Here is a 14327-nt window from a genome sequence, read left to right on the forward strand (position 1 = left end):
TTCAAAACAAAAATACTCAGTTGTTCAACAATAATGTGGACAAACAACACAGGATTTCGGAATTAAATGTCAGGATCAACAGAAAGAAGTTTGGAGATTTTCTGGCTCGTAGATCAAAACTTGATCCCATCATCAGGGTAAGGTGCACTAAACCAAAGGACAAGTCATTAAAACTTCACTTGGTTAGGAAGAAGACTGAGTATGAATACATTGAGGTTGTACTTGCTTGTAAACTAGTCAGATTTGGCTACAGTGAGCGGATACAAATTCAGGAAATTATTAACAAACATAAAGGTATTCATGTTCAGGAGGTGAAACTGGCGATTCAGCAGCTGCTTAACAAAGTCAAGAAGGTTAACCTTGTGCCATTAGCCGGTCCATCTAGACCATCCACTTCAGGAAGATCAGGTGCCCCAATAAGGTCCAAGTATACATAGCATAACCAAAATAGTATAAGGTCATTAAAATCACAATGTTTGTCTAAAAACGCAGTAACGCACATGAATGAGAAAGGGATTTTATTGTGTAATAGAATTTTAAAAGAAATAATGATGATTGTTGGGTACATACTAATACCTACGTACCGAAAACAGATATAGCATCATACTATTAAATACTTCCTACCGGTGTCACTCATTGTTTCTTGATAGGAAAAAATACAACTCTTTCATTGGTTGTAGGTTTCTTTTCCCTTAGGCATCCATTGGTTAGCCTAAAAGTTGCAGGTGCTAGAGCCTGCAATGCAATTGTTCGTTTTAGAAGATGATAATTGGCCTTGATGTGTCCCTTCTAGTTGTAGTGGAAACAAACACTCACCCATTGTGCTTCTTGCTTACAGTCTCGGCTGTAGTGTCCCTCCTCGTCGCACCTGAAGCATACCAAAGCACGACAAGCTCCCTCATGATACTTCCTACACTTGCTACACTGAGACCCCCTCTGTCCTTCATGCCTTGAGTTAGCATGCTTAAACCTTTTGGCTGCTGCTTGCAAAGTTAGGTCTTGCGCTTGCTTCTTCTTTCTGAGCTCTCCTTCTTGAGCGGTCCTTACACTTTCATCAATAGTTCAAATGGCAGAAACCCGCTCCTTAACCCTGACAATCAATCTATTTGTAACCCATTTAATGATATCGGGTAATTCTTTTAGTAAGGTCTGCGAGATCTCAACGGCAATCCAATCATGTAGTGATGCGTTGTCAAAGAAAATCCCAAAGCTCTCTGATTCATGACGTGTAGTCGACATTCTGTAAATAGGACCTGTTACTACTCCTTCTGATGACCTTTTATTGCAAGAAGATCCTAGAGTACTAAACCTTTGCTTCCGTGAATTGTTTGACTGTTATATATATATATATATATATATATATATATATATATATATATATATATATATATATATATATATATATATATATATATATATATATATATATATATATATATATCAGTCAAACAATTCAACATGAAAGGTAACTAACTAAATTAGTCTAGTGATCTAATTGCATACTACATGACAACTATATTTTAACATATAGACACATAAAATAGAAACAACAAACGAGAAAAAGAACCAAAGAAACACCGAAATATGTAAACATGAAAAAAAAATCAGACCTCAGCGAAGCGCGGATCACATTCTCGTATATTTTAAAGCACAAAGGTCTTAAGAATTATATTTTTTTATTCGAAGTTTTTCCACACTAAGTTTCAACACTTTGACACTTTTAGTCTCTCCTCAACTTTTTTAAAGTTTTGCCACAAACATTTCAACACTTTGGTATTTTGGTCCCTCTTCAACTTTTTACCATATTAGTTTGTAGAGTTGTCACTTTTTGTCCCCCAACTTCGATATTCTCTACTGTTAGCCACAAAGGATTCAAGAGTTTCCTACTTTTGGTCCAAGGCATTTACCAAATGTGACACCTCAAGTTTTTGACACATTAGTTTGTGGAGTTGCCGCTTTTGGTCCCCCCCCCCCCCCACCTTCGATATTCTACTATACGATCTTATTTTCCTCAAATAACAACACATATATTTAATTACCAATGATAGCAATAAATATCAAATAAAATATTTGTAGCACTATGTAAGAACGTTACTACTATAGGTAAAATAAACCTTTCAAAGTACGATGCCCTAATTGAAAAAAAAATGTTTATAAAAAATACCGACCGGGGCGAAGCCCGAGTTTTTTTACTAGCTTACGTCATAACCTATACACCACTACAAAACTTGATCCCTTAGCAATTGCGAACAGACTTATTAGAGACGACACTTATCTTAAGCGACGATGTTTTAAGCAATAGCGGCGACGTTTTAGTGGCGCTTTGTCGCCGCTATATATTACCTTTAGCGGCGCTTTATGGGAGCAATATCAGCGCTTTTTGTCGCTGTTAATGATCGTTGTTGTTCGTTGTTTTTTTTTTGTAGTGCTTCAACTACCATCCACAAACTCCCACGTTCCACAACATGCGTCTTTCTTGGATACCATCAAACCCCCTTAGTTTTAAAATTTTCACATCACCATTCAGAAAATAATCATATCCGGACTTGTTATTTTTGACCAAAATAAATACCCTTTTGCCACAACCAACTTGGGAGATCAATAGATCATCAATCGGTTTACATTCTTTCATATATACACACACTGACACACATCAACACACTCTCGTCGTGAGAATCTCCAAATCTTAGTATTTACATGTAATGCACTCGTATCTCACAATATATAAATATATAGATATTTTGTTCATCCTCTAGATACATAGTGCACTCATAATATTAAGACATAAAACTTGCAATAAGTAGAGATAAACATATATAAATCACCACCCATACACTTGATAGCACACATAGATTCAACCCATATAAACATTAAGCATTTCCTCACAAAGCATCTTTAAAGAAACTCGTCTCATCCGCTTCCATTATCAGTATCACCACCGGCATCTCCTCCGCTGCTACCACCCTGCGAATTGTAGTTCTGTCGTGGAATATTATGGTGGTTGTCCACGTAGCTATCTGGATGAACAACCATGTTTTTCTGTGTTCTTCCTTGAACAACCCGAGAAGAACACACTAACATGGTTACCAAAATAAGCACCACTAGCTTCATCTTTCGTGTTTTGTTAGCTGGTACCTGCCCAATGATCAAACACAGATGTTAGTAATGTCGACTTTCATTCAGGAAACGAATCTCATTCCATATGCATGGAAGTAGTACCTTGTGATCCTATGCAAGACTTGTAATATGATAATTTTTAGGAGTACGAATTCTTATAATTAACTGCATTTGGAGATGGTGAAGACGGTTTTTATAAGCTCAGGTCTGAGAATCGTGGTGGATTGATAGATAGATGGTGGTAAATTCTTTAATCATGCATTTTTGTCGAGAAATGAAGGGGCATTAAGCAAGTGGTCACTGATTATTACCGTTTTAGTGCATTATAATTCTAATTGATAGAAACCATTTTTCTGTTGCCATTTTTTTAATAATGGTATATCATAGTAATACGAAAAGGAGGGTTTATGACGATTTTGCTCTGTTGACTTAAAGTATTTTTTGTGTTATTTTCCACAAGGTTACGTACAACCACCAATATTCACTCTACAAACTAAGGTTTTATATAAATTATGTTTTATAACATATTTTTGTGGTGCATGCATGTTTTTTTCTTTTAATTCAAATGTATATCTTGCAAAACCTTGATAGTTGTCTGCCAACAATCTCGTTATTGATTGGTTTTGACCCAAATATGTGACTTGGCCCTTCTGACCTCCAATTAACCGATTCTCCACCATATTGGTATACTATCATCAATGAGTTATGTAAAGTGGCAGAAAATTTTGCAAAAGCTTTAGGTAGATGATTGTTTCGACCGACCCTCATATCTGTTTGTAAATGTACATCAATTTCATACTGTTGATCAGTGTAAATTATCAATAATTGTTACTATATTTACATTTTTATAAAATAAAATAAGGTGAATAATGCAGCTTGAAATATGAAGCATTTAAAGGTGAATCATTGGTTGTCCATATTATCAACCGTAATAGGGAAAATCCACTTTGTAAGTGCGATGAAGACTCACGAAAGTCAATCGAGCATTATGGTGTTGCTGTTTCAGTTGCTTGATGATATCATGGGTGGCATCAATTTTGAGGTGGTTTGTTATAACCTAATTAACCCATCTTCAATATGGATTGTCTATTATATCCTCCATTTGTTATAACACCCCCTCCCCTCCTAGTATTATCAATAAAACTAATTTCGTATTTTTCTTCAAATCAATTAAATCAAACTTTTTCGTTTTTGAGTAAATTTTTAGGCATTTACTATCAATGTCTCTAAGTAGTGTGAAATGATGATGCCATTCTTTCTATCCTTCTCTTTTCTTATTTTATTTATTCGAATTATTAAATATAATTCTAATTAATAAAATTAATAATTTTGTCATTGACTACACTAACCGCCATCGAATCCACCATTATTGTCATCGAATCCACCACTGCCACATCACAAATCACCATCGTCACCAATAACCACCACCACCAATACCTTCACGACCACTAAATTGTAATATCTAATCTAAAATTAAAAGGTAAATATGCATAAAAGTTTCTATATTTTTGTTCTATTGACAAAAAAGTCACCACTGATTTATTTATTTTGTAATTTGACTTAATTTCTAAGTTACCGCAAACAATAGCATGTTACGATGGTTAAATTTGTAAACAAAATATCAAAGCTAATTGTTTTGTCAATAGACCAAAATATATGTAATCTTTTTTTCAATGCATAATAATTTTTAACCTCAAGTTTTATCTATTTTAAGATTAAATTACCATATATTTTTGCTAAACAACCATTACATTTTGTTTGATTTTAAATATATGATAATAAATAAATACAAATTTTTTAATTATACTTCTATTTAATAAAATATAAAAACCTATTAAAATATAAAAATATATTGTTATGAAACATATCGTCAATTTTTTATGATGAAACTAAATCAAAATTTGATACGAAATACATCCACATACCAAATATTTGGTTGAAAAATCTTCATGTAGGTTGGTGTGTATCAAAAACACAATTAAAGGGAAGATGATCTGCAGATGAATTTTTTTATTTGTTCCATAAATAGGTTCTTAAACAATTATGTAACCACTCTTGACATTGGTAACCAATATGAAAATCCAAGAGAGAAACAATACCGTATGACGTTTGTTTGGATTTTTAAAATCATAGGCATGTTGGTATCAACGTGGTATATTGTAATCTATATTCTATATAAACTAAGAATACTTATTGTTGAGTAATCGTAATGCAGACAAAACTGTTTTGCATCTTCTCTATCGATCTACGGATGTATTAATGCACTGTTTTCAACCAAGTACTTGGTATATGGATGTACAATTCGTATCAAATTTTGATTTAGTTTCATCATCAAAAAATGACATATACATTTCATAACAATATATTTTTTATATTTTAATCGTTTTTATATTTTATTAAATGGAAGTACAATTAAAATATATTTATTTATTATCATATATTAAAAATCAAACAAATTGTAATGTTTGTTTCAACAAAAATAGATTATAATTTAGAAGGTGTCTTAACAAAAAAAAAAGGAGATTTCAACATGTTAGAATTTCTAATTTTTCAAAACTTCTTATAACTTTTTGGGTTGTAAAAATCAAATATCTCTTAAAACATGTATAAGTTAAGACAAGACAATTTAAAAAAAACAACTTATTAACTTATTGATTTTTTCCACCATAAAATCTAAACCAAACGCTTTTTAAAAAACTTATTTTCTCACCACCATCAATAAGTCTTTTTTTTGCCTAAAAGTCATTTTTAGGTTCAAAATGAAATCCTAAACACCCTTTTAATGTGTATATATATATATATATATATATATATATATATATATATATATATATATATATATATATATATATATATATATATATATAAGACTTGAGGTTAAAAATTATTATGCGTTGAAAAAAATACCTATATTTTGGCATATTGACAAAAACGCCATCCTTGATATTTTGTTTACAATTTAACCATCAAAACTTGGTATTGTTTTCGGTAACCTGACGATTGAGCCAAATTGCAAGTAATAGCCGGTTTCAATGGCAAAATTGCAAAATTGCAAGTAATAGTCGGTTTCAATGACAAATCTAATCAAAATCAAATAAGATTCCCGAGCTAACCCTAAGCGTAAATCAGAACCGAAAGGAAAGAGGAAGAGGGGCATGTGAGACGAGGACAACAAAGGAGGAATGGATCTCGAAAATGGTTGCAGTAGCCAATCGGACTTACAGCTACAATAGAGAAAGATGTGGTCGAAGGAGATGAGGCAGCGAAGAGAGCACAAGGGTGTTGATTGGGACACCGACGTATGCGAAGAAGATAGTCGGCACTAGATGTAAATGTTGGAAGAGGCGCCAGTTAGAGGATGAAAGGATGGCAGTTAGAGGCGATGGTTCTAGCGCCGACATTGGAGATGCTAAGATGGGAGAGGGTGAGAATGTGCTAAAGCCAAAATGGTACATCGACAACCATAAAGCCTTTGGGGCTTGTTCATAATATTTTATAGAAATAGCCCCTCAAGCCATTAACAATGTCAATATAAATGCCAATACAACAGAGAAAATAAAATTATTGGGTATAATGGTCATTTTATAACGAATATGAGTTAATGAAACTAGCTTTAGGGACAAACCTCGATGGATTTTGGAACCATAAAGACCAACCATATCAAATTCTGAAAACTTTGACTCAAATTGTATATATGAGTAAACTTTAGGGCACTAAAATTGTAATTTACTCATAGTTTTTGTAGTTTTAATCCTTGTGGTATACACATTTCCATAGGTTTTGTCATAGTTTTGGAAATTTTATACTACAGATCATCATGGTTCGCAAATACACCAGCTTTGATATTTTCCTAGTTACCATCTATTCAACTATCTTAAATAACAAAATTACTTATCTTTGGGTCTTTATTATTTTTAGATTATTTATTATCATTATTAATTAAATAAATTGTATCATCAAGCCCACCAAGCCCCACTATTGAACTCATTGGTGGCATTTTCTTGTCTTCCTGAGAACGCAACCAATACCACACTTAAAACTGCCATCCACCACCCAAACTTACAATCTACCACCTAAAGCTGCCATCCACCATTACTTAAATTTAACGTCCTCCAGCACCACAACCTGAAGTTGTCTTCCAATACCATCACATTCAAATATCTAATGTGAAAACATAACCAAATTGAACTCCCAATTCAAACCCAAAAATCAATCTCAAATCCAGTTATCAAAACCAAAAATTGATATTAGATCTTATTATTTAAAACTTGAAATAGATTTCACCCCCAATTGTTCAAGGCTTGAACTTAATTTCAAATCTAGAAATCGATCCCAAATCCAATTGTTCAAAACTTGAAAATGATTTAAACCTAATCATTCTATTGCTGAAATCGAACCAAAAATACATATATATATATATATATATATATATATATATATATATATATATATATATATATATATATATATATTGTGGCGATGTTGCTGGGGCCACCGTCGGGAATGCCAAGGGAGGTGATGTACATGTTGGGAAGTTCTAGAAGGGATGGGCAACACATCAAATATGAAGAGAAGTGGGGATGTTGGTACCTTGAGCTATCATTTGAGGATAAAGATTAGGAGAGGTGATCGATATTGGAAAGAGAACGATTAGGTGAGTGGAGGAAATGAAGCGATATATTGTCACCAGATGTAGAGGTAGTGGCAAGTGATGGAGTAAACATGGTGAGTGGTAACATGACATAAAGGGTGATGGGTATTAGGTAAAACAAATAAACTAGAAAACAATTCCTAAGTTCACATGCAACCTACATTGGATCTATGTTTTAACTATTGAACATATAACTTTGAATTGCAAAACAAGAACCCCAGAGGAGAGAGGCTAATTTCGAAATTAACAAACTAGGGTTTAGGAGTTACATACCTTTCAATTGTTATAGCAAACAATTGATAATCCTCTTGATCTTGATCTTGATCGTCTTGGAAGCTTAGCACCACAAATGTAATGCCTCTAATGGAATCACACCCAAGAACTAGCAAGAAGGAAACTTGGAGGAGAGAGGATGGAGAGAGTATGCAATTTCGGCCTTAGGGTTTCTTCCAAAGAAATCAGTGACCTCAAATGTGAGCCAGGAGGCTCCTTAAATAGCTGAGGGATCTAGGGTTTAGGGAAAACCCTAGTTATCCTTTGCTTAGGGCCTAAGCAAGATCCAAAGGCCTTATTTGGACCCCTTGGACGAAATCTCTAGGGTTTCCCCTAAGAATTTCGTCCACCTCCTTCCAAGGGGGTTCTGGAACCTTCCACTCAACTATTAGTTAATTGCAAACTAGTCCCTGCACTTTATAATTAATTCTTTTAACCCTAAAATTAATTCTGACTAATTTCTGGCTAACTATTAATTAAACATAATGATTTCTAATTAGTATATTAATCTTTTAACATATTAATAAATCATTTATATTAATTCATTAATCTTATAAATTAATATCTCTCCTTTCATAATTTCCTTGTCCAGTTGCTAGGTTGAGGGCAACCCAAAAGGACTATGCTGCTATCAATTCAAGTACATACCAATTATAGTTATGGGCTTAGACACCTAATCCAACAGTCTCCCACTTGGATAAGTCTGTAACTATAATTGCTAGTATGCCTTCTAAATTTGACCAGCAAATTGTAGCTTCCAAAAAGCTGCTGCCGAACTCTGACCCAGTCATTTACGTGTCCTAAGATAAGTAATCATATAATCCTTCGTTCTGCTAGATATCCCTAGACATAAGACATGGAATGTAATCAATCTCTTTGTCCAGAATCTATGTTTCCCGATTTCTAATTTGTGATGATGTAGGACTTCTAATCGAACACATCAATCTAGTCGTGGCTGGGCCCAGCACATAAGTCAACACCAAATCATCGAGGGGCCCACAGATATCGCTTTTCCTATTAGGGCAAAAGGAACGAATAAACGTTGACTCATATGCTTGTATCTTTTACTCATCAAATTATACATGACAATACGTTTTATAACACCAAGTTACTGATGCGTTTTCGTATCACCAATGCATGACCGACTTGTAAATTGCAACTCATATATCTTCGTTTCAAGATTATAAGATATTATCGTCTCAGTATTACTCGTGATGAATTCCATGAAGTGATACTCTGAGCGAGGGTTTATCCAGTACTCAAATCTCAATTTCTGAGTACTCATGAACGTTGCAGCAATTCTATTGCCATGTCTATCCTTAGACAATCTACAATCCAATTCATGACAATCTTAATTCACTACTTACTTCCAAAAGTATGAGTGACTGTGGAGTTTGACTAATCTTATTATTCGGGAAGTAAAACATGCAAAAATGAAACACAATAATAAACAATTGACAAAAGGCAGAAACCAAACTTATAAATAATACTTTATTATTTAATCACCAAAAGTCAATTACATTTACTTTGTTACAAGTTTCAGAATAAAACTAATCTAACTACTAAAAACTAATATCATCTTTCAGTCCTATGCTCCGAGCATGCTGAATATGCTTAGCCCTACTCAGACCCTTTGTGAGGGGATCTGCTGGGTTATCTTCAGATGACACCCTCTTTACTATAAGATGGCCTTCTTCAACTCTATGTCTGATGAAATGGTACTTTCTGTCGATATGTCTGGTCTTACCATGATCTCTCGGTTCCTTTGTCAAGGCAACCGCTCCTTCATTATCGCAGAACAGTTCCATAGGCTCCTGGATGGTTGGAACAACTCCGAGATCCCCGATGAAGTTCCTCAACCAAGCTGCTTCTTTCGACGCTTCACTTGCTGCTATGTACTCTGATTCACAAGTAGAATCAACCACCGTATTTTGCTTGGAACTCTTCCAAGTAACTACTCCTCCATTCAGTAAAAACACCCAGCCCGACTGAGAACGGAAGTTATCTCTATCCGTCTGAAAGCTGGCATCACTGTAACCATCTACTCTCAAAGTATCACTGCCACCAAGCACAAGGACCCAGTACTTTGTCCTTCGCAAATACTTGAGTATATTCTTAACTGCTATCCAATGAGCTCTACCTGGGTTTCCCTGATAGCGACTGACCATGCTCAAAGCAAATGCCACATCAGGGCGAGTACATGTCATAGCGTACATGATCGATCCGACAGCGGAAGCATAAGGTACACGACTCATGTCATCTATTTCAACATCTGTATTCGGGCATTGAGTCTTACTCAATTTGGTATTGCTCTGGATAGGTAGCTCTCCCTTCTTGGAATTTTCCATACTAAACCTCTTTAGTACCTTATCCAAGTATGTGCTCTGACTAATTCCAATTAGTCTCTTCTTTCTATCTCTCAATATTCTAATCCCAAGAATATAGACAGCTTCTCCAAGGTCTTTCATGGCAAAACACTTTCCAAGCCAAGACTTAACTTCTTTCAAGGTTGGTACGTCGTTACCAATGAGTAATATGTCATCGACATACAACACCAGAAAAGTTACTATACTCCCACTAGCCTTGATATACACACAGAACTCATCTTCACTTCTTGAGAAACCAAACTCTTTGACTTTCTCATGGAAGCAAAGATTCCAACTGCGAGATGCTTGTTTCAATCCATAAATGGATTTCTCAAGCTTGCACACTCTATTGGGGAACTTTGCGTCAACAAAACCCTCTGGCTAACTCATGTAAACATCTTCAGCCAACTTCTCATTAAGGAAAACAGTTTTGACATCCATCTGCCAGATTTCATAATCATGAAAGGCAGCTATGGCGAGCAATATCCTAATAGATTTAATCTTAGCCACTGGCGAGAAGGTCTCATCATAGTCAACCCCTGGGGTTTGAGTGAAACCTTTTGCAACCAGTCGAGCCTTGAATGTGTGCACATTTCCATCCATGTCTGTCTTCTTCTTGAAGATCCATTTGCACCCAACTGTCTTACGACCTGGTGCACTATCAACCAAATTCCAAACTTGGTTGTCATACGTGGACTTAATCTCGCTGTCCATTGCCTCTTTCCACTTGGAAGCCTCTAGGCCTGCCATTGCTTCCTTATAAGTGACTGGTTCATCTAACTTTACCAGTGTTCTGTCACTTATGAATGTGTCACCATCTGAAGTAATATGAAAACCATACAACTCAGGTGGCACACTCACCCTAGTGGATCTTCTAAGAGGTAATGAGTTATCGATTGGTTCAACAGGAACTGTTTCCTCTGGTTGAGTGCTAGTGTCATCTAAGGTTCCTTCATTGGCTGACTCTCGAATTTCTTCAAGGTCAATGGTGCTCCCACTGTCCTCTTTGAATATGAGCTCTCTCTCTCCAGAAAGACTCCTCTTCGTGCTACAAAGACCACGTTCTCACTAGGCCTGTAGAACAAATATCCAAAAGACTGCTTTGGGTAACCAATGAAAACACATTTCTCACTTCTAGCTGCTAGCTTGTCGTGAGTCTCTCGTCTTACGAAAGCTTCACAACCCCAGACTTTAATATGTGCCAACGATGGAACTTTCCCCATCCACATTTCATGAGGTGTTTTGGCAACCTTCTTTGTAGGGACAAGATTGAGGATGTGGGCGGCTGTCTCTAAGGCATACCCCCAGAAGTGAATAGGAAGCGAAGCCCGACTCATCATAGAACGAACCATGTCTAACAAGGTTCGATTACGCCTCTTAGCTACACCATTTAACTGTGGTGTCCTAGGAGGAGTCAATTGTGAGACTATCCCACATTCTTTCAGATAGTCGTTAAACTCGATACTAAGATACTCCCCGCCTCTATCGGATCTAAGTATCTTTATCTTTCTGCCCAATTGATTTTCGACTTCATGCTTAAACTCTTTGAACTTTTCAAAAGTTTCTGACTTATGCTTGATCAAGTATATATATCCATATCTGCTATAATCGTCAGTGAAAGTCACATAGAATCGATTAGCATCTCTTGTAGTTGATCTGAAGGGCCCACACACATCTGTGTGTATGAGATCCAACAGACCTTCACCTCTTTCACAAGACCATGTGAATGGTGATTTTGTCATCTTTCCCAAAAGACAAGATTCACACATATCATCTGATTTTAGGTCAAATGATTCCAACACTCCATCCTTTTGGAGTTGGGCTATGCGTTTCTTGTTAATGTGTCCAAGACGACAATGCCACAAGCATGCCTTGTCTACACTATTAGACAAGTCAATATTAAGTACACTATTTCCTAAGCTATCAACACAAGTCACTGTTTCATACACACCATCACAAGGTAAAGCTTCAAACATAAAAACACCATTCTTATAAACAGAAATTGAACCATTCAAATCATTAAAAGAATATTTGAAACCTTGTGTGAACAATGCATGAAATGAAATAATGTTTCTCGTCATCTCAGACGAATAGCAACAATTTATTAAATCTAATCTAACATCATTGCTAAGCAGAAGCTGATAAACTCCGATCTTGGTCACTGGTGAAGACTTTCTGTTTCCCATGATCAAGTTTATCCTTCCTCGCTCTATCTCCTCACTTTCCTTTAGTCCCTGCAAATCAGAACATATATGAAAACCACATCCTGTATCAAGGACCCATGAACGAGAAGATAATGAGTTATTAGCAGAAATAGTGTAAATACCTGCCGAAGATGGCTTCACTTTGCCATCCTTGATATCTTGCAGATATTGTGGGCAAGATCTCTTCCAATGCCCCTTTTGATTGCAGTAAAAGCAAACGACCTCTTTTGGATCAGAAACATGGGGAGTGGAACCATTGGGCTTAGCCTTTGGGCCATTACTAGACGACCCAGCTTGAGCCTTGCTCTTCCAGTTTTGCTTGGGAGGACCTTTCCTCTTTTTCCCCTTTCCCTGTCCAATAGCCAACACAGGGGCACTTGTAGGCGTGGAGGGTATACTTTTACCCTTCATTCCTGCCTCAGCTGTCTGCAACAAGTTGTGCAATTGGGCCAAGGTCTGCTCAGTATTGTTCAAATGGTAAGTTAGAATAAACTGACCATAACAATCAGGTAGTGAGTTCAAGACCATGTCAATGGCCAATTCCTCATCAAAGTGAATGTTGAGCTTGACCAAACGCTCTATGTAGCGTTGCATTCTTTGCACATGTGACACAACCGATTCCCATTCTTTCATCTTGCAAGCCATGAGTGACTTGACTACTTCAAACTTTTCTTGACGAGCTCGCTTATGGTACTTTTCCATAAGGTCCTTGTTCATCTCAAAAGGCCAGTAGTCCTCATAGTACCTCTGCAGTTCTAGGGACATGGTTGCCACCATGATGCACGCCACTTTGGTAGCATCATCGTAATATTTCTTGTAGGCAGCAAGATCTTCAGGAGTAGCTTCAGACTCATCAAGCTCTTTGAGCTCCTTTTCAAGAACATATTCTTTGTTCTCAAAACGAAGAGCCATCTTGATGTTGCGCATCCAATCGTTATAGTTTGAGCCGTCCATAACGACTTTGGAGCAGATATTGAGCAAAGAGAAGTTCTGGTTGGAGGAGGATGAAGCATAAGTGTTTCCAGGAGTAGACATCTGAAAAGAAAGAAAGTTTTAGTTAGATTTCAAGATACCTCAATATAATAACCCAAAGATAAAATATCAAGGTTAGGATCCAACTATGAAGATTCACAACTTAGAAATGGGATGCCGAGATCCAAGTGTAAATTTCATAAAGGTAGGTGAATGACGATTCACCAATTCCACCATTAGACGAAACAAACGAAGTGAAATTCCTAATTCTTTTGAGATACATTGAAACTATTCAATGGCATGTTTTAATCTCAGATTATGCTCTTCTATTTGTGACTGGGATGCCGAGGATCACAAACAAGATGTGAATAACCATGCAAATGTGCTTGGTAACCTCATTGTCTTTATCATTAACTATTGATGTGCTGGTAAACCACACACGCTCCATCAAAATGACAATTATGAGATACCCATTACTACTCTTTATTAGTGCCCTTTAGTGTGCTGGTTAACCACACACGCTCCACTAACGACCAATAAAGCATAATGTGCAATTTCATGGATTAGCATACTTTTCACATTTTTCCTAAAGTAACTAGAGTTGGGATTTTAAAAATAATGTTCTAGTACTTTCTTTAATGTCATTATACTTTTAATGAGAAGTAGTTGTCCTATCAAATCCGTTCTGCTAACGACCCTCCACTAATCAAGGAAGCGGTGGGTGAGAGTGGACACCCATTCAAC

At 36.1% G+C, this 14327-nt stretch overlaps 1 long non-coding RNA gene across 1 annotated transcript; it reads right to left on the reverse strand.

The window, feature by feature from the left end:
* Positions 1-2574: 2574 nt before the first annotated feature.
* LOC145161022 (uncharacterized) lies at positions 2575-3490 on the reverse strand. Its single transcript, XR_013738324.1, has 2 exons — positions 3220-3490; positions 2575-3135 (listed from the first exon to the last, which is right to left on the reverse strand). It is a non-coding gene; the product is annotated as an uncharacterized LOC145161022 (long non-coding RNA).
* Positions 3491-14327: the final 10837 nt, after the last annotated feature.

The sequence above is a fragment of the Lactuca virosa genome, chromosome 2 (genome assembly GCF_052849685.1).
Source record: "Lactuca virosa cultivar CGN04683 chromosome 2, Lactuca_virosa_CGN04683_v6, whole genome shotgun sequence".
NCBI lineage: Eukaryota > Viridiplantae > Streptophyta > Magnoliopsida > Asterales > Asteraceae > Lactuca > Lactuca virosa.